This window comes from Eucyclogobius newberryi, unplaced genomic scaffold (assembly GCF_026437365.1).
Source record: "Eucyclogobius newberryi isolate DKJ021-1_F unplaced genomic scaffold, fEucNew1.0.hap1 SCAF_2, whole genome shotgun sequence".
NCBI lineage: Eukaryota > Metazoa > Chordata > Actinopteri > Gobiiformes > Gobiidae > Eucyclogobius > Eucyclogobius newberryi.
The window spans coordinates 35387809-35411139 of NW_027315834.1; the positions used below are offsets into that span (position 1 = coordinate 35387809).

Genomic DNA, 23331 nt, shown 5'->3' on the forward strand with positions numbered 1-23331 from the left:
CCATGGAAAGTGCCTTCACACCAATCAATACGGCATCGACACACAACAGCTGGGCACGGTATTTGTTTTCAAGGTTTTGTTTTTTGTTTTGTGCCAGTGACAAAAAAGCATTTATATTTTCTCCATCGTCCCAGTATAAGCCGTTAGATCACCATATTGGTTTGTGTAGCGCCGATTTCAGAATAGATAGAATTGCAACTGCTAAATTGTGTTATGCAATGTCTGAAGTTGCAGTCAGGCTGAATTCGCACCAAAAGCAAACAAAGAGGGGACGCATCAGTTGATCTACTGCTCAGAATGCGTGCAAATTAATTAGTCTGTGTCAGATCTGTGACTGTTGCCCAGAGTGTATACGGTCACATGTGCAGTCACAAGCAATGCATATTAGTGTTTCAGCAAAATAAACACAAAATACACATCCAACTGTCTCCTAACACAAACAGCTTATACATTTGCTCCAAAAGTGAACAATGAAAAGTAAAATTCTCTTTAGTTTTGAGATGAAGCAGTGCTCGAATAGCCTGAAGCTTACTGCCTGTACTGCACATGTTGTTTTTGCTTTTAGATTTATTATGTTCATAGACTGTGCGAGCTCTCCACTGGCAGATGGCTGATAACCCTATGGAATTTCTCTATCCCTGTGCTGCAACATGGACAGATTTCAACATCCACAATCAATAGCATGTACCATTAGTGGAGTTCACCAGACCCACGCACAATGCTGATGTCAGAGGGCCCGCTAACTCTCTCTATAGTCCACACACACTCAAACCCCCCTGCAGTTCACCCCAAGCCCATCCTTTATACTTTGGTTTACTCATTCATTACCGGTCACTCAAGCTTTTTCCAAAAGAGAATTGCCTCATTGTAGCTTTAGTTCATTATTATTAGATAAGTTGTTTCACTCCCAGGATCCATTGTAACGGTGCTATTGAGGGTCGATGGGACTGTGATGACAATATGCTCTGTCAGAGCTGGGATTTACAAATGGTGCATATTCAAAATCTGTTATGGACAGAGGGCATGCAAAATCAGTCATTAATGGTCGTTTTTCAAAAGTAGATTGTCAGCCGTTGCTACTAGAAAAAAGAGAATACTTACTGAGCCATCAAAACCATGCTTTTGTCTGCCAATACTATTTTATATTATGTATTGTGCCTTTTTAGAAACACAGTTATTTGTCTATCTTCAATAAATCAAATTGCATAAAAACCTTTAAAGTGTGGGAACAGTTGCAACTGTATTTTGATATTTTGAAATTATGAACAACAATGCAATCATGATCTGTTATCCAGCTATTTGCGTCATAACTTTCTACTTAGTTAGTGACTAAAAAATTGTGCGTGACGGTAAGTTGATCTAAATGACAATAACAGTGTCTTGGTGGCTTGTTCTTTTAGACCAAAATCATGGTAAGTTTGAGACATGATTCATCATTCATCTCATAAAAACAATTGCCAGTTCTGAATCACAATAAATGTGTGTAAAAGGACAGTCAGTGTGGTCAGAACAGTTTTACTGTTTCTGTTCTATCAACACCAACATTATTTATTTCCCTTTTTTGGGAGTAAAATTATTTGTTCAATAATTGCCAGTAATTACTTTGTTCCAATTGTTTTACATGTTTTTTTTTCCTTTCATCCATCCATCCATCCATCTTCTGCCGCTTTATCCGGGGCCGGGTCGCGGGGGCAGCAGTCTGAGCAGGGACTCCCAGACTTCCTTCTCCCCAGACACTTCCTCTAACTCCTCCGGGGGGATCCCGAGGCGTTCCCAGGCCAGCCGAGAGACATAGTCTCTCCAGCGTGTCCTGGGTCTTCCCCGGGGCCTCTTCCCGGTGGGACATGCCTGAAACACCTCCCGAGGGAGGCGCCCAGGAGGCATCCGAAACAGATGCCCGAGCCACCTCAGCTGGCTCCTCTCGACGTGGAGGAGCAGCGGCTCTACTCCGAGCTCCCCCCGTGTGGCCGAGCTCCTCACCTTATCTCTAAGGGAGCGCCCAGCCACACGGCGGAGGAAACTCATTTCGACCGCTTGTATCCGCGATCTTGTTCTTTCGGTCACTACCCAAAGCTCATGACCATAGGTGAGGGTAGGAACGTAGACCGACCGGTAAATAGAGAGCTTTGCCTTTCGGCTCAGCTCCCTCTTTACCACAACGGTCCGATGCAGCGACTGCATCACTGCAGCCGCTGCACCGATCCGCCTGTCGATCTCACGCTCCATCCTTCCCTCACTCGTGAACAAGACCCCGAGATACTTGAACTCCTCCACTTGGGGCAAGGACACCCCACCCACCTGGAGAGGGCAAGCCACCTTTTTCCGGTCGAGAACCATGGCCTCGGATTTGGAGGTGCTGATTCTCATCCCAGCCGCTTCACACTCGGCTGCAAACCGTCCCAGTGCATGTTGCAGGTCCGGGTTTGATGGAGCCATCAGGACAACATCGTCTGCAAACAGCAGAGATGGAATCCTGTGGTCCCCAAACCGGACACCCTCCGACCCCTGACTGCGCCTAGAAATTCTGTCCATAAAATTTATGAACAGAACCGGTGACAAAGGGCAGCCCTGGCGGAGTCCAACATGCACTGGGAACAGGTCTGACTTACTGCCGGCAATGCGAACACAGCTCCTGCTCCGGTCATACAGGGACCGGACAGCCCTGAGCAAAGGGCCCCGGACCCCGTACTCCCGGAGCACCCCCCAAAGGACACCCCGAGGGACACGGTCGAAAGCCTTCTCCAGATCCACAAAGCACATGTGGACTGGTTGGGCAAACTCCCATGAGCCCTCGAGCACCCGATGGAGGGTATAGAGCTGGTCCAGTGTTCCACGACCGGGACGAAAACCACTCTGCTCCTCCTGAATCCGAGGTTCGACTATCGGTCGGATTCTCCTCTCCAGTACCTTGGAATAGACCTTACCCGGGAGGCTGAGGAGTGTGATCCCTCTGTAGTTGGAACACACCCTCCGGTCCCCCTTCTTGAACAGAGGGACCACCACCCCGGTCTGCCAGTCCAGAGGCACGGTCCCCGAACGCCACGCGATGTTGCAGAGACGTGTCAACCAAGACAGTCCTACAACATCCAGATACTTTAGGTACTCAGGGCGGATCTCATCCACCCCCGGAGCCCTGCCACCGAGGAGTTTGCGAACAACCTCAGTGACTTCAGCTTGGGTGATGGATGAGCCAGCCTCTGAGTCCCCGGTCTCTACTTCCTCTTCGGAAGACGTGACTGAGGGATTAAGGAGATCCTCAAAGTATTCCTTCCACCGTCCGACGACATCCCCAGTTGAGGTCAGCAGGCCTCCACCCGCACCGTAAACGGTGTTGGTGAGACACTGCTTCCCCCTCCTGAGGCGCCGGACGGTTTGCCAGAATTTCTTTGGTGCCGACCGATAGTCCTCCTCCATGGCCTCCCCGAACTCCTCCCAGGCCCGGGTTTTTGCCTCTGCGACAGCACGAGCCGCGGCTCGCTTGGCCTGCCGATACCCGCCGATGACCTCCGGAGACCTACAAGCCAGAGTGGCCTGATAGGCCTCCTTCTTCAGTCTGACGGCATCCCTTACTTCCGGTGTCCACCACCGGGTTCGGGGGTTGCCGCCACGACAGGCACCGGAGACCTTGCGACCACAACTCCGAGCAGCCGCATCAACAATGGAGGCGGAGAACATGGTCCACTCGGACTCAATGTCCCCAACCTCCCCCGGGACATGGGAGAAGCTCTCCCGGAGGTGCGAGTTGAATACCCTACTGACAGAGGGCTCCACTAGACGTTCCCAACAGACCCTCACAATGCGCTTGGGTCTGCCAAGTCTGTCCGGCTTCCTCCTCCGCCAGCGGATCCAACTCACCACCAGGTGGTGATCGGTTGACAACTCTGCCCCTCTCTTCACCCGAGTGTCCAAGACACGCGGCCGGAGGTCTGATGACACGACAACAAAGTCGATCATTGACCTCCGGCCTAGGGTGTCCTGGTGCCATGTGCACTGATGGACACCCTTGTGCTTGAACATGGTGTTCGTTATGGACAATCCGTGGCTAGCACAGAAGTCCAATAACTGAACACCGCTCGGGTTCAGATCGGGGAAGCCGTTCTTCCCGATCACCCCTCTCCAGGTGTCACTGTCATTGCCCACGTGGGCGTTGAAGTCCCCCAGTAGAACAACGGAGTCCCCGGTCGGTGCACTGTCCAGTACCCCTCCCAAGGACTCCAAGAAGGCCGGGTACTCTGCACTGCTGTTCGGCCCGTAGGCCGCCACAACAGTGAGAGACCTGTCCCCCACCCGAAGGCGGAGGGACGCGACCCTCTCGTTCACCGGGGTAAACTCCAACACGTGGCGGCTGAGCTGAGGGGCTATCAGCAAGCCCACACCAGCCCGCCGCCTCTCCCCGCAGGCAACACCAGAGAAGTGGAGCGTCCAGCCCCTCTCGAGGAGATGGGTTCCAGAGCCCAAACTGTGCGTGGAGGTGAGGCCGACTATATCTAGTCGGTATCGCTCAACCTCCCGCACAAGCTCAGGCTCTTTCCCCCCCAGCGAGGTGACATTCCATGTCCCCAGAGTTAGTCTCTGTGTCTGGAGATCTGATCGCCGAGGCCCCTGCCGTCGACTGCCGCCCAGATCTCTCTGCACCGGCCCCTTATGGATCCTCCTGCGGGTGGTGGGCCCACGGGAGGGCGGCCCCACGTCGCTCTTTCGGGCTGTGCCCGGCCGGGCCCCGTGGGGTAAGACCCGGCCACCAGGCGCTCGCCATGGAGCACCCATCCCAGGCCTGGCTCCAGGATGGGGCCCCGGTGACGCCGATCCGGGCGACGTAAACGGCCTTGTTCGTGTCGTCGTCATAAGAGGCTTCTGAACCGATCTTTGTCTGACCCGTCACCTAGGACCTGTTTGCCTTGGGAGACCCTACCAGGGGCATGAAGCCCCCGACAACATAGCTCCCGGGATCATTCGGGCACTCAAACCCCTCCACCACGTTAAGGTGTCGGTTCAAGGACACCTTAACGTTCTGTAATTACCTTTTGCCTCTGTGTTTGGAATGAAATGTGTGGCAGAGCTATTACTGCACTTGGACATGTGGAACATCACATTTCACTGCTGGAGTGTTGCATTTCAGATTCAGTGATGGCCAGTAATTACTATGACTCATACCCCACTGATAGCATGTACCCGTATCCCACTGTTGTCATCTTAGATTCAGTTCCATTAATAATATATTTCATCTATTTGCAGACCCCCTCCCTTTCAACTAAAGCCCAAATTGCTATTAAGTGAGGGCTGTATATGATTACTACAAACATACTTTTTAAGGGGAAAGTTGACTGTGTGGCTCATTTGAAAAACATGTACTAATACAATAGTCTCGACTAACAGGCCCATCAGTCGTATTTAGCTTCTGAGATAGTTGTGCATTGAGGTAGAGTGAATGAAAAAGGCTAAAAGTGAAGTGAGTGACCCAGTACAAACAAAAGCACAATATAAAGATGTATCCATGTATTGAAATTATAAGAGGAAAATTGCAACACATAATATCTTGCACATCAGGACTTTGCTTTTTCCTTCCCCTAAATCGTCCCAAAAGAAGAGTTAGAATAAGATCTTTGTATAAAATCAAAGAGCTTCTGTGTGATTCAGTTAAACTCTTGCAGCTAGGCTCGAGTCCTTTTAGCTGAGAGCATGTCCGTGGGTACGGGAAATGAAAGGCGTGCTTTGACTGAGACGCTCCGAAACTCCGTCTGATGAAACCAAATGAAATCAGGCTGTCCAAAAGAGCGCCTGCTTTTAACCACATCACATCAGCTTTGCCTCCCGCCACTGCACCAACAGCGACCCGAGTCAATACACAAAAGGGCGCTGCGGGTGATAGTGCAAGGAAGTCATTTTTCAGCACCCATTTTGACTTCATATGTTCAGATGGTGCAACATGTCTCAGTGAAATTGAGATTCAATTTTATAGCTGAGTTTAAGAGAAAAAAATGTGTTGTTCCTTTTAAGAATCCTCACACACATTATTCTTATGAATACATATAGTCGCTTGCGAATAAACCATTTGCATTACATACATTTTCATTTTTCAATAGAAGGCAGGATTTAGACAAAAATGTGTAGGAAACATGGAATAATAAATATGAGAACGCTTTAACTTTGATCAACCTTCAATCCTTTTGAAAGGTTTTTCCTCATTAAAGAGTCAAGAGTCATAGTGTGATTCATGTATGTTTGAATAATCCTGTATTGCCTTACAAGCCTCTAGTGCTCAGATAATTCCCCTGCTTGCAATGGTGAAATGCAACTATGAGGCCGGGGGCCTCTGAGTATGGTTCTTTCTTTATCATTGTGGTTTACACTGAATAGTTTAAAACTGAGTACAATAAAAAAATAAGACGCTTAGAATTACGTGAGTGAGTGTGGAAATGCATATAAAAATATCTATTGTTACTGGCACAATTAATACTGCAACAAGCATCAACTTGAATTGAAATCAAAATAATAACTTGGAAGTTTTACTTCCAATTAGTAAAACTTCCAAGGGCATCTTGACAACTGTCCTAAGTTGTCCTGGGAGACGGCTTGTTGGGTTGAAAAGATGTGCAGCCTTTTTAAAATTACAGCTAAACATTGCTCGAGGAAAGTGGCAGATTATTAGTTATTATAATATGTAAAGTTCACCTCATTTGCAAGCCTGTTGTACTATGTCCTCTTGACTAGAAACATAAATACTTACATACTATAGTCGAGTTGATTCTCCGGGGTCACCACTGTTATGAAAGCTTAACCTTTATTTCTAGATGAAATTTTTATTCAGCACCTAGGTCGAACAGCATCCGATTATGCCCATTTAATTTCACGCAAAGCCCCATTTCATTAATAAAGCATAAGCTCTTTGTCGAATATTAATATTAATATGGCGATGCCCCAGCCAATAAAAGTAAAGTGAGTTTTACTTTTCCAAGACCATTCCAGAAATTCCCTTGAGTCAGTTTGCAATATTTTCCTCCAATGTTGTGTTACTTTTCAAAGGTGTCACAGCGGGAGAAGCACAACAAGAGGGCAAAGTTTACTTGTGAAGCTTGCGATGCGGTCGTGCTTATTATTCAGTCCTTAATGCAGTATTTAATCTCCATTTAAAACTAATTTGAAGCTAATTAGCAATATTACACTTTTAGCATCAGCAATTAAATGGCAAAATTCTATTGATTAGCAAGCTAATCACTTCACACTGAATGAATACTGATTTATTAGGCTGACACTTTACTATGATGAGTGGAAACCGGTGCACCCAGGGGAGCAAAGACACGTTTCCAGGTGAGACTGTCTGGCAGCTGCTATAAGTCATACAAATGGAAATACGATGCAGTTGCTGAGGTTTGTTTTGGTGTGCTTCAGAAGTTTCTGGACTGATTTTTAATGCAACACGAGGCAGATAAATAAAACCTCTCTCAATTCTCATGTCAACATATATTAGAGAGGAACCCTTTCAGTTTGTTCCTGTTTCGACACTGACCAAAGCTAATTCATGAATGACAATTAATGAGAAAGAGCCCAAACAGTAGCGGTGTGTCTGATGGAGCGTTGCAGCGTATATGATAAACAGCTCTGGTTCCATCTGTCTCACTGCACTGACAGTGTTAGCTTCACAGTTATCTGTTCCCCTCCAAAAAAACTCATTAATCTGTAATAGCTTAATTCTGTTCCCTTTGTGGACTGCGTATGTCCTGTTAATAGCTTTTCAGTCTTTCTGCCATACAGCAAGAGCAAAGATTATTAAATGTCTTATTCGTTAAAAAATGATTAGAGTAGAAAAAGAAAATGCATGTGTTTTTTCTTGGAGTTATTTGAAGATGAAGGCGGAAAGATTGTACTCTATAGGGATAAAGAAGTCAGACAATATGGAGTTGGATAGGACCCAATGGCAAGTGGACTTTTTAATTTGATACTGTACAGTTTGATACTTTGTGGCTTAAGTGTTTGGCCCAAAGACATAACAGCATTGGCAACATTGGGGATCCCACTGGCAACTAAGTGGGCAAACGTCTATAGAGCTCCTGCAGTTGATGTCCATCCAGCTATCCGGGCTCAAAATCCACACTGGCAGTGAAACTAACAGCCTCGGCTGCAATTAACAAACTTTATCAGGCTTTCAGCAATTGTGGAATATTGTTGCTCATTGGGATGTATAAACGATCGAGGGCAGGAGAAAGACAAAACATTTTACTGGATTTACAACACTCCAAATTATCGAGATGATTGGATTTCTGCAACTAAACGGTCTGTAGTGAGTCAAGCCTCACACGCTCTGCATTGATTTGGGGAAAGAATGTCTCGTAATGATTCAAAATCTTTATGAAGATTGTATTAACCTAGATAGATAAGTCTATTTCACCCTGGAGAGACACGGAGACCACGAGAAAGAACTGTTTAGCAAGCTTTATTACATGAGTTATTTGGTGCTCAGACCCCGGCGGAAGACATTGCGATCATGGGCACTCCATGATTTGTATTAGATGTCTCCCCCCAGAGCCTGGAGACGGTGGTGGTAGATGTGAAGAGAAGGTAGAGGATGAGGGGAATGCAGAGGAGGAGCTGGGGAGGTGGTGGGTGGCAGTACGGTTTTGAAGCGGTCGAGCCATCTGCCTGAGGGCTTAAATGCGACCGCCTGGGCGCTGATTGGAGCGGGGAGGAGTAGCTTGAGAGCGTTGATTGGGGATGAGGAGCAGGTGCGAGGGCCATGGTACAGACGCCCCCTGACCTTTCACCCTCCTTCTTGGCTGGGAAAAACTGCATAACCTCTTTGGGATAAGCGCAGAAACCTGGGAGAGTCCATGGTGAAGTGAGGGATCTGACTCTCACAGACGGACAGGCGGACGCCCGCTTGTGTGCGATGATGGCGCTGGGGAGAGGGGTCCTTCCATGGTGGCCTTGATGTAGATGGGTGGAGTTAGGTCTTCCAGGCTGAATTTACGCAGGCTTCATTTCACCCTGGAGAGACACGGAGACCACGAGAAAGGACTGTTTAGCAAGCTTTATTACGCGAGTTATTTGGCACTCAGACCCCGGCGGAAGACGTTGCGATCATGGGCACTCCATGATCTATTTGTATTAGATGTCTCCCCCCAAAAACCCAGGGTCTGAGCAGTTATGTGCCAAGGTTATTACTGATACTCAGAAAGAACATAACAGCAGATACTTAATATAGGGTAGGCTGGTCAGGCCACGAGGCCGCCATTGATCAAGTGGTGGCCCGGGAGGGGCGGATGCGTAGTGACGGGGGAAAGTAGGGGGCGATGCCCTGAAAACTCGAAGCGTCTGAAATGGAGGCCTCTATTCACGGAGATGTGGTGAAGGACCGAGGACAGAAATATGAAGCACCTGGGAGTAGATAAATGACTTAGACACGGGGAGAGCTTGAGGATGCCGCTAAGGAACAGGTAATGAGGAAATCTGAACCACCACCAGTATTTGTTGCGAGACGAGACTTACTAGAGATGCGAGGAGCGTTGAGCCACCAAGATCGGAGGCAGGTAGACGGCAGACGTGGACTGAGTGCCGGTAGACAGCAGACGTGGACTGAGTGCCGGTAGACGGCAGAACGTGGACTGAGTGCCGGTAGACAGCGGAACGTGGACCGAGAGTGCCGGTAGACGGCAAGACGTGGACCGAGAGTGCCGGTAGACGGCAAGACGTGGACTGAGAGTGCCGGTAGACGGCAGACGTGGACTGAGAGTGCCGGTAGACGGCAGAACGTGGACTGAGTCCGGTAGACGGCAGAACGTGGACCGAGAGTGCCGGTAGACGGCAGAACGTGGACCGAGAGTGCCGGTAGACGGCAGAACGTGGACCGAGAGTGCCGGTAGACAGAACGTGGACTGAGAGTGCCGGTAGACAGAACGTGGACTGAGAGTGCCGGTAGACGGCGGGTGCCGGCAGACCTTAGATTATAATAGTTTTAATAGCCCCCAAAACCAGAGGAGGCGGAGCGTCCGTGTAAAGCGCCCGCAGTAGGAGACGGAATGATTTGTCATGGAAAAATTAAATACCATTCCACTCGTGGAAGAGGCGGGACCGGAAGTGAGGTGGGACCGACGCAGTCGCCTAATAGATGAGTCGAGAGGGAAGGGGGCAAAGCTAGCCAGGTCTCGCTGTGTGGAATGAACTCTGAAGTAAGATGGCCTTGGAGGAAAAGATTTGGCCCATGAAAACAACCAGAGAGGCCCGGAGTGGGCAGTTTCCTGGGAGAGGGACAGTAAAGGAACAGTCTGTGGGGCTGGACAGACTGGACCGGTGCTGCACCTCCTGTTACGCGCATGCGCAAGTAAGCTGGCTTGACAGGCAGTTTTAATTGAATGGCGTGGCCTTTTTGAGCAGCGCTTGCGCTGATCGCTTTGCGATTTAACAGTGAATGTAGCATGACTAGAATTACCGTACTTTTGGGCTATAAAGGTGCTCCGGAATGGGAGCTGCCCTGAAATTTAGGAATAGATTGTACATAGCTGGCCGCGCCGTCATGAGCCCACGGTGTAACGTGGGGTATTTTAAACGTGAATATATAGTACATGATGCGACGTAACGGTTGTCTTTTGGACCGGGGGAATTGTGGTGTGCCTGTGGACTGGGCACATGGACCCATTCCTCGTGAATGGGAGTCTGAGAATTATTTTATTGTTTATTTATTTATTAATAAACCCGGCGAGTGTTTGGGAAAGCTGAGGAACGGATACATTTTCCGATGTAAAAAAAAAACATGGACCGAGCTGAATAAGAGCCCTAAAAGGAATGAATGGCACGATATGTACAATGCATGGAGCTGCCTCGATCTGTTCCACAGGGGAGCAGCGTGCGTGAGGTGAGGGGGGAGCAAGGATGTTAGGAATGAAAAACGAAAAGTAAGTTAGTTTGTTGGAGACACCTTATTTGAGAACCTTGAAATCTTGCTGAAGACTGTGATTTAAGCAATATTCACGAGATGAAGACAAAAAAAAAATACTTAATTTCGACTGGGGACATCGCTGGGCGTTCGGCCTGGGATGGCCAGCAGCGGGCCTGGGACAGGCCCCCTGGAGTCGAGGACAGAGCGCTGACAGCGTGGTAGAGCCTGACGTGGAGAGGAGCGTGTTCTGGAGCTGCTGAGGGATGAAGCTGGACCCGGTGTCAGCGTGATCCGGTGGAGAGACGCTGTGGCGCGGGAGGAGCCACGTGAAGGAGACGTCCCGACGCTCGATGCGGAGGAGAGGCGGCGCGGTGCCGCGGCGTGCGCGGCTGATGATTTCCTGGTTCCTGCCGCGGGGCGCGCGGCTGGTGGATGGGAAGCGTTTCGAGCGAAAGTGAGGAGTCCTGTAATGAGAGAACGCGGCGAGCCGCTCAGCTCTTCCATCGGGGCAGGTGGATGCGCTCTTCCGAAGCCGGAGGACCGCGGGAGGACCCGGAGCCCCCGTGAGAGGAACACGGAGGGTCATCTGATTTGAAATCTGACATAATATCAGTCGCAGTACGGTTTGAGCGGCCGATCCATCAGCCGGAGGGCTTAAATGCGACCGCCTGGTGCTGATTGGGAGCAGAGGAGGAGTCACTGGAGAGCGTTGATTGGGGATGAGGAGCAGGTGCGAGGGCCATGGTACAGACGCCCCCTGACGGAGGGATCTGACTCTCACAGACGGACAGGCGGGCGCCCGCTTGAGTGCGATGATGGCGCTGGGGAGAGGGGTCCTTCCATGGTGGCCTTGACGTAGATGGGTGGTTCATTTCTCACACACATCTCTGGGGACACTTTTTCTTTAATGACATTAGAAGGTGTAAAGTGAATCGTATGATCAGATTTGGAAGATTCAGGGCACAAGCTATGTAATCTAAACTCTTAAAAACTCACTGGTGCCAGGCATAAGGGTCGCTATGTTTAGTCTGATTTGTTCTTATGCTGTATTTGTATTTACAGCTTAATTTAATGAGATAAAAACTCCAAAATCAAAACATCAGACCCGTTGCCATTCATCACCACATTCATTCCTGTCATAATGACGTCCACAACAAATTCAGTCACGTGGGCACAGGAGCTCTAACTAAAACATACGTTTTCTATGTATTTAGACATTGAGTACTGGAAGAAAAGTTTATATTTGAAAATAGTTTATCTTTATACATATGTTTTCAACTGCTTCCAAGGTAAAAAACAATGCCAAATTGTTGCCGAAGTGAGTTGGGTGGATGCATTTATTCAGTCATTCTGGAGCATCAGTCGTATGGATTACAGAAAATTAGTTCATATTTGAATACATTGGAAAACAAACAACAACAAAAAACATTAAATTGCCAATTCTGTCAATGCAATCAACAACGCTAAACAAGTTTCCATTATTTGTTGCTGTTCTTTTGCCCAGATACTTAAGGATAGTTTGTTAGGTACATGTTTTGAGGCAAATTAACAGTTGACCAAATCCGACTTTATTTCTCCTACATAAAAAATACTGTGCTTTTGTCTCTGATTTCCAAGGTTTCAACAAGAGAGACAGCAAAGTAAATGTGATTGTTTGAGGATCTCTGCGCACCTCACTCCTCCGCACTCTTCAGCAGGAAGACAAAATCAGGGCCATAATCAAAGTGGTGCGAGGAAGACCAATTAAACACTGTCTGGCTGTAAAGTAGTCAGCACCCATACATATATATCATGGGTATATACTCTCTGCAAGATACAAAAGTACATTTCTGATTTATATTCTAAAATATTATATATAATTGGTTTATTTAATTTATGTATGTTGTTTTTCTGTAAATGTAAGTTTGTGCTCCAGTGATGGTAGAATCAATAATTTATAAATATAAAATACATTGACATTTACTCTTTCAAAGTACTACACTGGCGAGAGCAAAGCTGTCAATCCCACTCACGCACCACATGTATAGAGGGCAAGGTGGGTGAAGTGTCTTGCTCAAAGGACAAATATGATGCATTGTTTGTATTATTATTAGCCTTCAAACATATTTGTGAGTACCTTCAGTTCGGCATCTCATATTTTAGGACTAAAAAGAGTTCCTAGTTTGTGAATTCTGTTCACTGACAATGGCAATAAACTCCTTTCTGATTCAGATTCAGATTGAATAAACTAGTGTGAATGAAGCTAAATGCTATTCCAAGTATGTTTTTGATAAGCGAACAATGTAAGACCATAGATAAAAGCTCAAAAAGGTACATTTTGTATAATATGTGGGGTTGGAGATGTTAATCGCCAACATGGGTTCAGGAGCGGGACCACGCCTCAACATCTACTCCACCAGTAAACACGCCCCACTCTCTAACCACACCTCTAATTACCCAGAAGCCCTATTTATAAGGCATATTCCCAGCATCTCTTATTGACTGCTCTCTCTACCCCGCCCTCCCATCCCATGTCTCTATCATCTTCACCTTAACACATCACCATCTACGGAGGGGTGGTTCTGAATCGGCTGGGCTGATCACCCTAGACAGAGCCCCCCTCCTGAGTCTCTACCCAGCCAACTGGGTAGAGACTCAGGTTGCTCGATCGTCGCTCCATCGTCGCTCCATTGTCGCTCCATCGTTGATCCATTGTCGCTCCATCGTCGATCCCCATCGTCGCCCCATTGTTGATCCATCGTCGTTATTTATCAATAAACATTCTTTCATACTCCATTGTTGTGGCGTGGTCCCGGCTAGTGAAGTGTGCTTTAAGAGGATGCGATGCCTGAACTTGGACCGAGCGGGAATGGAACCTCCCCTTGGTTGGCGACTGCCCTAAACAACATTCACTTTGGGCCTTCCACCTAAAATGTTTCGTATTGGATTTTTAAAGTTAATGAAGTTAGTGTGCGTTTACGATACAAATGTTGTGGATGGGTATGTTGTATGTTGTTGAACGTGATTATTGGGCAATTATTGTAACACATAACACGGGAGAGGTTTGTCCTGTGTGTCTAGTACCACATAGAATCCAGAATGTCACCACATTTGGTGCCAAAGTGGAGAAGCGAAAACATCAGGTTAGCACAGACAGAAAATGATGTGGATCGGTGGCATCCCTGATGGAGCCTTTGCCCGGGGGGAAAACTCGTCTTTGTTTGATTTGTCATTTCATCTGCAGCGAGCTCTGGGCTGTTTGCTAGGCACAGCATATCTCTTTTATCCTCCGACTGAATTAAAGGGGTACACTCAAAACATGAATGTTGGCTTCTGTAGTTTCTTTAATTGACTTAAGTTACATTTACTTATTAACTTCGAGTCTACCCTATATAAGTACATTGACTTGAATTAACTTTTACATATTTTTTTATTTTATTTAGTTGTATATGTTCAATAAACACAACTGGTTAAGTCTGCTTTTTCAATCACCTGTGTATGTGAATTCAAATCTCATTATATCATCTCTGGTCAAGGATTAACCCTAGTCCATCCTCCAAAATAGTGTGCACCAAGTATATAAATGTTTTCAAGTTCTGGAAGGCGGGCGGGTTGGGTGGATTCATCTAGACCCACAGATAGCACGAGGGCTTTAACAACATTCTGTGCAAAACATGGCCGACATGGTTTAAGTGAAATTAGATGGAAATCAATATCCCCATCTCTGTCTCACTCCACCAGTTATCCAGGCTTGATCGAGCCTACGGCATCAATCAATGAGAAAATGTATCACTGGCAAGCTCTGTATAGAGCAGTTCAGTTCAGCTACACTAAGTTTGTCACAAAAAACATTGTAGCGGAGTTGGAGGAGCATCTGGTTTGGACCATATGCATGTGTGGTTTCAGTCAGAGAGCCAAAAGGCAGGTGATTGGCACAGGGCACCTCAGCCTCATTACGCCAGTTGAGAGCTTCTCTGGGAGTCGACCAAGCGTGTAAACACACATCAGCTTAGCGGGCACTAGTCCTGGCCTTTGCAGGTGCTTACTGTCAATCCAGGAGGCACTTAGGTATATAAAAGTCTATCTGACAGAGCCCAGACCATCTACAATCAGTATCTGAGGTTAAGGCTCCACTGCAGCCCAATATCAGCCAACTCAGCGCAGAGTCCTGGTGCAGCACGTAAGTGTTTAATTAAATCTGGGGATTGGCTTCAGACTATCTCCAGTATTTGATATCCACAAGTCGATTCATTAGCTTAGTTTGAGAAGATTGAATCAATCTTGATTAAATATGACTGCCTTGTTTGTATATTAGAGCTACACAAAGGCACTACTTTGAGAGACAGATTATAAACTCCAACTCCAAGGTCCAACTATAATTACAAAAACTGCAGGGGTAACCTGTTGAAATATTGACTTCCTTTAATCACATTCCTCAACTTGTTTTTCTTAACATCCGTCTTTAATGAAGCCTCACGTGGTCATCCTAAATTGGCTTCTGCAGTGAACAATTTGTGCTGGTGGGAAAAACACCAGAGGTGGAAAACTTGAGTCTTTCAACAATGTCTTCTTCTTGCCACTCTTCCATAAAGGCCAGATGTGGTGCATGGCTAATAGTTGTCCAGTTTCCCTGTCCACCTGAGCTGTGGCTCTCTGCAGCTCCTCCAGAGTTACCTCGGCCTCTTGGCTGCATCTCTGATCAGAGCTCTGCTTGTTCGGCCTGTAAGTTTTGGTGGACGGGGAAATGTTTTTATAACCTTTAAACTTCATCAAGGATGAAGTTTAAAGGTTATAAAACAGACGAATAAGTGTCTAGTGTGTTCCTTAGTGCCCCACATAACAATTAAAACATTCAAATTAAACATATCCGCACTCTCATGCTGTGTGTCATGTTTGAAATCTTAATCCATATCTTTAATCAATATCAACTTTAAATATCACCCTCTTTCATAAGTGAGACATGACTAACGCCACTTGTAGTGCTACAATTACATATGTACTTATCCGTATCTCATGATGTATTATTTTGATTTTAGAAAAGAGTAACTGTACCTGAATCTGGTTGTATGATATCCTACTGTATGATTTCAGCATGACTGAACACAGACTTATAGTCAATAAGTTTGTTTTATAAACAGAGACTATAGGTTTATAATATGTAGATTTTTGTATTGATTTAATGATCAACACAAAGCAAAGAATAGTTCCTGTTAGTAATCTTGCTGTTGCATTTTGAACCAGGTGAAAGCATGAGGGCTGTGTAGTAGCACGTCTGTGTTCCATGTGGACGACTTGCAGCATCGTGAGTTCAAATCCGGCTCTCAAAAGTTGGCTGCAATATCCTTCCCCAGTCTCACGCAATACTGTCCTGGCCAATATATATTCTTAAACAAAAGTTTGAAAGCTTTTAGGACACGCTGCGAGCAGGAAGTCTTTGTGCTTATGCTCTAATATTGTTCCCTCATCCAAAACATACCTGGAGTAGCATAAAGCTTTATTCACCCAAGTTGGATGGATGACTGGTTAGAAAGTCCTCTCGATTTTCTCGATCTGTGATGTGGCTCACTGAATCTTCTTTGGTGTTTTTTAGTCCATACATCATTGCTGGACATGCTCTGGGCATTTCTGTTGTGTTGATTTTAAAATTGACTCAGTCAGTAGATCGAGCCAAAGCACAGTTACTCTGACATCTCCCAAGGATGTGGCAAAGTTGGATTGTTTTTTTGTAATAACTTTTGTTGTTGTTCTAAAACATTAAATACCACAGTAAAAGCGTGTTTAAAGGCCAGTAACAATACAAATAACTAGGGCTGGGCAACGATTACATTTTTTTAATTGCGATTAATCGCATTATTTTCCTGATTAATCACGATTAATCGCATTTTTACGTGCAAAATTCAAAATGAATTCAAAAGAAGTGTAAAGTGCATCAGCATTTTTATTCAGTAGCAGTTAGATAAAATATTAAGTGTTCACTTGCCACAAAATCCTGAGCCACAATCATTAAAGATGAACAGGCCACTTCGGAGGTAACGTCAGAAACATTGTAATCTCTTTAAACATTAGACACTCCAAACACATTTTAGGAGCAGCATAACCAGTCTAGTACCAAATGTCCCTAAACCAGAAAACAATTCAGTACAGTTTGTACATTCTTAGAACTTGACACTAAAGCGCCATAACATTAGTTGTGCAAACAAACACTTAACCAGTTAATAAAAAATAAATACATTGTGTACATTTTAACTTAAACAATGTTATCAAACACAAAACTGAAGTTTGTAGATTCCTAAAACTGGGTGTTTTTTACTCCTCTGCACTAAGCCAGTTGCTAAGGCACCAGATTATTCAAGTTTTCAGATGATAAAGACGCGGCGGGACCTGCTCACGCGGGCCCCCGGCGGGACCTGTCCCGGCAGGTTGCCTCGGCTGGCGCCTAGCAGCTGACTTTGTAAAGTTAATAAACCAAAGCCATGGTCCAACATTAAAATCCATTTACAGCATGAGAAAAGCAACACAGCACAACTCCTCCACTGAGCATGTGCAGGACGACTCGGACGCACGTCTGCTGCTGAGTGTATTTTCCGGACATGAGTCCAGTGCGTTTGTCTTTCTAATGTACAGGCGCTCAAATTCTGCGTCGGGCGCGATTCAGCCGCAGCGGTTTGGTGGAACTGGTGCGGACCAGGGGAATCCGACCTGCGTTAATGCGGGTTAAAATAATTGATCGCGTTAAATAAGTGATGAGTTAACGCGATAATAACGCGTTAACTTGCCCAGCCCTACAAATAACACATATTATTTGTCCATTACACCTGTGTACTTGATGGGTCTGGTTGGGTGTATCTGCATAGCAGTGGTACTTAATGTCATGTGTTTTGATGTTACTTAAAGGCAGCATATAAAGAGTCAACAGAATTGGACTGAATACTGAAGCCTGCAGCACACTGTAGGTTCCAATCCAATCTGATCCACTTTATTTCTAAAGCACATTTTACAATGTGCTGCACACAGCGAAATAAGTCAACACAGCAAACAAACTATAAAATAAGTTTTGAAAAATGTAAAACAGAATAAAACTGAGTAAAATGATAAATAAATAAATCAAAGACAATAACGGATAGCCTGGATAAAAATCTAATTGAAAACAAAACAAATCTAAATAAAAGACAACAGGGACCACACAATGTTAAAAAACAGAGAATAAAAGTGGGTCTTAAGACACGACTTAAAACACTCTGTGTTCCACTAAAGGTTACTTTAGAACAAGGTGAGGAACTCTGGTTACCTATCCAGTAAATAGGATTTAAAGCAGCTGAGGGCTGTCCCTATGACAGCGACATCACATTTTAACCTCTGCAGTAGAATGTTAAATCACTTTTTGACCTCATCCATGTAAACATTAAAATGTAAATGGAATTCAGAAATAGCAGTGCTCAATAACTCAGAAGAAGTGCCTCAAATCCAGTATTGCATGACCTTGAATCCCTCTGCTACACTACGGTCCACAATTACCTAAACCTGTTATAACGGCCATCACCGACCATACATCATTGTTTTACCAAACCAAAGGGCTTTGGTGCTGCCTGTTTTTCCACATGAATCGATGGTCGATTATAGCCCTGGCTCTGTCTTAAGCACCTCTCATTGCAGACCAACTGGAGGGCTCCACAAGTCAATACATATGGTTCTTGTAAAAAAAAAGACATCTGAAGAAGTGCAGCTTAGTGTAAAATGCAATGCTATATCCTATAATGAACTCGAGTGACAGCTTTATGAATGACAGGGGTTTTTCATGGCCGGTGCCCACTTTTTTGAGATCCTGCACAGCAGAGGACTGATAATCTCCCGATATCTTGAGGATATATGCCTCTCCTTGAACCGACACCTTAACGTGGTGGAGGGGTTTGAGTGCCCGAATGATCCCGGGAGCTATGTTGTCGGGGGCTTCATGCCCCTGGTAGGGTCTCCCAAGGCAAACAGGTCCTAGGTGACGGGTCAGACAAAGATCGGTTCAGAAGCCCTCTATGATGACAACACGAACAAGGCAGTTTACGTCGCCCGGATCGGCGTCACCGGGGCCCCATCCTGGAGCCAGGCCTGGGATGGGTGCTCCATGGCGAGCGCCTGGTGGCCTGGTCTTACCCCACGGGGCCCGGCCGGGCACAGCCCGAAAGAGCGACGTGGGGCCGCCCTCCCGTGGGCCCACCACCCGCAGGAGGATCCATAAGGGGCCGGTGTAGAGAGATCTGGGCGGCAGTCGACGGCAGGGGTCTCGGCGACCAGATCTCCAGACACAGAGACTAACTCTGGGGACATGGAATGTCACCTCGCTGGGGGGGAAAGAGCCTGAGCTTGTGCGGGAGGTTGAGCGATACCGACTAGATATAGTCGGCCTCACCTCCACGCACAGTTTGGGCTCTGGAACCCATCTCCTCGAGAGGGGCTGGACGCTCCGCTTCTCTGGTGTTGCCCGCGGGGAGAGGCGGCGGGCTGGTGTGGGCTTGCTGATAGCCCCTCAGCCGCCACGTGTTGGAGTTTATCCCGGTGAACGAGAGGGTCGCGTCCCTCCGCCTTCGGGTGGGGGACAGGTCTCTCACTGTTGTGGCGGCCTACGGGCCGAACAGCAGTGCAGAGTACCCGGCCTTCTTGGAGTCCTTGGGAGGGGTACTGGACAGTGCACCGACCGGGGACTCCGTTGTTCTACTGGGGGACTTCAACGCCCACGTGGGCAATGACAGTGACACCTGGAGAGGGGTGATCGGGAAAAACGGCTTCCCCGATCTGAACCCGAGCGGTGTTCAGTTATTGGACTTCTGTGCTAGCCACGGATTGTCCATAACGAACACCATGTTCAAGCACAAGGGTGTTCATCAGTGCACATGGCACCAGGACACCCTAGGCCGGAGGTCAATGATCGACTTTGTTGTCGTGTCATTAGACCTCCGGCCGCGTGTCTTGGACACTCGGGTGAAGAGAGGGGCAGAGTTGTCAACCGATCACCACCTGGTGGTGAGTTGGATCCGCTGGCGGAGGAGGAAGCCGGACAGACTTGGCAGACCCAAGCTCATTGTGAGGGTCTGTTGGGAACGTCTAGTGGAGCCCTCTGTCAGTGGGGTATTCAACTCGCACCTCCGGGAGAGCTTCTCCCATGTCCCGGGGGAGGTTGGGGACATTGAGTCCGAGTGGACCATGTTCTCCGCCTCCATTGTTGATGCGGCTGCTCGGAGTTGTGGTCGCAAGGTCTCCGGTGCCTGTCGTGGCGGCAACCCCCGAACCCGGTGGTGGACACCGGAAGTAAGGGATGCCGTCAGACTGAAGAAGGAGGCCTATCAGGCCACTCTGGCTTGTAGGTCTCCGGAGGTCATCGACGGGTATCGGCAGGCCAAGCGAGCCGCGGCTCGTGCTGTCGCAGAGGCAAAAACCCGGGCCTGGGAGGAGTTCGGGGAGGCCATGGAGGAGGACTATCGGTCGAATCCGAGGCCATGGTTCTTGACCGGAAAAAGGTGGCTTGCCCTCTCCAGGTGGGTGGGGAGTCCTTGCCCCAAGTGGAGGAGTTCAAGTATCTCGGGGTCTTGTTCACGAGTGAGGGAAGGATGGAGCGTGAGATCGACAGGCGGATCGGTGCAGAGGCTGCAGTGATGCAGTCGCTGCATCGGACCGTTGTGGTAAAGAGGGAGCTGAGCCGAAAGGCAAAGCTCTCTATTTACCGGTCGGTCTACGTTCCTACCCTCACCTATGGTCAATAGCTTTGGGTAGTGACCGAGAGAACAAGATCGCGGATACAAGCGGTCGAAATTAGTTTCCTCCGCCGTGTGGCTGGGCGCTCCCTTAGAGATAAGGTGAGGAGCTCGGAGTAGAGCCGCTGCTCCTCCACGTCGAGAGGAGCCAGCTGAGGTGGCTCGGGCATCTGCTCCAGATGCCTCCTGGGCGCCTCCCTCGGGAGGTGTTTCAGGCATGTCCCACCGGGAAGAGGCCCCGGGGAAGACCCAGGACACGCTGGAGAGACTATGTCTCTCGGCTGGCCTGGGAACGCCTTGGGATCCCCCCGGAGGAGTTAGAGGAAGTGTCTGGGGAGAAGGAAGTCTGGGAGTCCCTGCTTAGACTGCTGCCCCCGCGACCCGGCCCCGGATAAAGCGGCAGAAGATGGATGGATGGATGGATCTTGAGGATATGTTGGGCTCTGTTTTGGTTATTTACCCCAAAATATACAGTATCATGTAAAATGACTACAAACTAAACAGTGCATTGCTCGAAAACAATTGCCTTGGAAATTGCCTGATCAAAAATACAGGGAATTCAATCCTGGCTTAATTCACCCATGTCTCTGCTCTGGCAGAATGTCAGGTAGATTCCCAGGTAAGAATGCATGTGTGAATGGGGTTTAGCACTTTTTAGTTCCTGTTAATAATCTTGCTGCTACATTTTGAACCAGATGAAAGCTTAGGAGTGCCCCCTTGGTGGTGGAGTGGATAGCACATGTGCATTCCATGAGAGCAACTTGCAGCATTATAGGTTCAAATCAGACTCTCAACAGTTTGCTTTTCCCCCAGTCCCAGCTCCACTTTAAATAATAATAAATAATAATAATAATCCTTAAAATAATAATTAGAGCTTTTAGGACTGTGATAAAATGTGAATATATGATTATATTTCTGTGATGTATTTTATCTGCATAATAGTGATATTTTATCTGCATCATTAGTCTAAGAGAAGAACGGGTGTGTGACAAACTGCATTTGTTTGTGAAGGTATCATAAAGATGGGCCAAAGAATGTTGCCCCAGGGGGGGGAGTTGCACCCCCCCTTGCAGGCTTTATCTCCACGGAAAAATACCAAGTGCCTTGATGTGAGGCTGAATGACCGGTCAATGAGAAATGTGACCCGCCTATTCCAGAATATCTAATAAAACCAACCAGCATGGGAAAAAAAACAGGGTGAGACGCAGGAGGATCACGCAGGCTGCTTACCACAGCTTGCGTGATCAGTCCCCGCGTTTTCTCCCATGCATGCCATACAAATGTCTGATATTTCTGTGTCGTTTCATATTCTAAGTTGAATTGTGTTCTCAATGTGTTACGGAATAGCATCTGGTGTTTGTCTAATTCCATGACATTTTCTGGTCCTTCGAGCCGGATGACAAGCAGCCCTTCGCGGAGATTGACGGGTGAATCGGTGAAGTCTGTGCACAGCTAAAAGAAGTCCACTTTTTCCCGTGGCCGCCCATCGCACCTCATTCTCCGCGAGGAGAGCGCGTCGTTTCGAAGCAGCAGGAGAACACAGGCGACGAAGAAGGTCAAACAAAACTTTGTGTGTGAAAAAGAGTTAGCCATGAAACGTTTTATGCATAGGCTTTATGCAGGTGTTTAGTTACTCGCATGAAGAGGAGTTTAATATTTCTCAGTCAAAAATACAGGAGTTTAATATTTACTCATTAAAAAAAATACAGGAGTTTAATATTTCTCATTGACAAAAAATACAGGAGTTTAATATTTCTCAGTCAAAAATACAGGAGTTTAATATTTCTCACTGACAAAAAATACAGGAGTTTAATATTTCTCAGTCAAAAATACAGGAGTTTAATATTTACTCATTAAAAAAAATACAGGAGTTTAATATTTACTCATTAAAAAAAATTAAAAAAGAAAAATATTGGTTGGCTTTGTGTAGATAAGTTCTCACATAAAGGAGTTAAATTGCTCACCACGAGTTAAGTTTCTCACCGAAAGAAAGTAATGATGCCTTATGCCGAGTTGTTACTGACATAAAGATGTGTGAACGTAAGCGCTGTGCACGAGCGAAGTAAGTAAGAGAGAAGTGTGAATGTGTGAATGAGGATTAATAGTGATTAACTAACAAGTGTGAATCACAATTAATCATACAAGGATCACAAGGCGTTATTCTGAGCGATCTAAAATTTGCAGTCACGGGTGAATCTTAAACACCACGTTTATGTCCGGAGGAATCTAATATGGAATTTTCTCTAGAAGCTTGACATTGACCGTGACTGTAAAGCAAGTAGCATTTCTCTCAGACGACCGAGACCACATAATGCCAAAATTATCACCCCAAACTGTAAAAAGACAAAGGAAAAGTCATAAGAGGATTTTGGAGGGAGACTTCCAGTATGCTCAGATGACGTGGCAGAGAGGGGGAGATAAGGGGGGTCAACAACACAGGAGAATGGGGAGAAAGCAGCTCAGAGGACGCTCTGAACTGATGAAATAAGTAAAACTAAACTCAGCTGGTTTTAAATTTTAGTATTTGAGAGCTCTGTAGAACATATTTTAAGGGTTTTGTTTTGATTGACAACAATCAATTATAAAGATTGTATTAAACTTGATAAGAGATGAAGATGAATTCAGATTTTTATAGATGGCCAATATTTTTGGGGAATGTGATCACAAGACAGGACACTTCCTGTCCCCGACATAGAAGACAAAAGTCGTGTTTTTTGTGTGCACAGAACAAAGCTACGTTTT

General features: G+C 46.7%; 1 protein-coding gene across 1 annotated transcript in view; it reads left to right on the forward strand.

Annotated features, from left to right (window-relative positions):
• Nucleotides 1–23331, forward strand: part of chrm2a (cholinergic receptor, muscarinic 2a) — a 162312-nt gene that overhangs the window by 105039 nt on the left and 33942 nt on the right. The gene's annotated exons all lie outside the window — the stretch shown is intronic.